The 635-nt window shown below is 38.1% G+C and overlaps 1 non-coding gene across 1 annotated transcript; it reads left to right on the top strand.

Moving 5' to 3' along the window:
* The first annotated feature begins 317 nt into the window (after nucleotides 1-317).
* Nucleotides 318-422, top strand: LOC125147266 (U6 spliceosomal RNA). Its single transcript, XR_007145097.1, has one exon. It is a non-coding gene; the product is annotated as a U6 spliceosomal RNA (small nuclear RNA).
* The last annotated feature ends 213 nt before the right edge of the window (nucleotides 423-635 follow it).

The following is a 635-nucleotide window of genomic DNA, read 5'->3' as shown; positions in this document are numbered from 1 at the left end:
TTGCCACTGTGCATCACACTGCAATGAACATCCTTACTCAAAAGTTGTCACTTATTTGATTATTTCCGTATGATAAAATCCTTTGGTCCTTTTAGTGACAACTTCCAGACCTATCTTTCTCCCTACCCACTGACTTCCTGGGTCACTGCCCATCCCCCAAGTAATGCAGAGTCCCAGGATAAAGGTAAGGACAAGACAACTAAATGTTTGTCCAATCAAAATGTTTTTCAATTTTTAATAATACTCTAGACTTACAGACGTTTCAAGGAAAATATGATTAATACATAATTTGCCAGACTGAATTAAAACATGATTTGGTGCTCACTCGGGCAGCAGATATGCTAAAAATTTGAGTGGTAGAGAGATTAGCATGGCCACTGGGCTAGGATGACACACAAATCCACGAAGTAGCCTGTGTTTTGATAAATAAATAAAAGTAAGTAAATAAATAAAGTACGATTTGTGACTTAGGAGTTTAACATGACTTAAACTGATCATTCAGTAAGAAAATTTCTGAATTTCCCCCCAAAGCTCCCACTCCCTCACATAAGTCCCCTTATTGGAGAGAGTACTTGGAGTCAGGGCAGACTTGCAGTTTGATAGAAAGACATGAATCCTAATTTGAGTCACACTCT

Source organism: Prionailurus viverrinus, chromosome D1 (genome assembly GCF_022837055.1).
Source record: "Prionailurus viverrinus isolate Anna chromosome D1, UM_Priviv_1.0, whole genome shotgun sequence".
Classification (NCBI taxonomy): Eukaryota; Metazoa; Chordata; class Mammalia; order Carnivora; family Felidae; genus Prionailurus; species Prionailurus viverrinus.
Note: the sequence above shows the minus strand (reverse complement) of the source record. Positions and strands in the feature narration are given on the sequence as shown.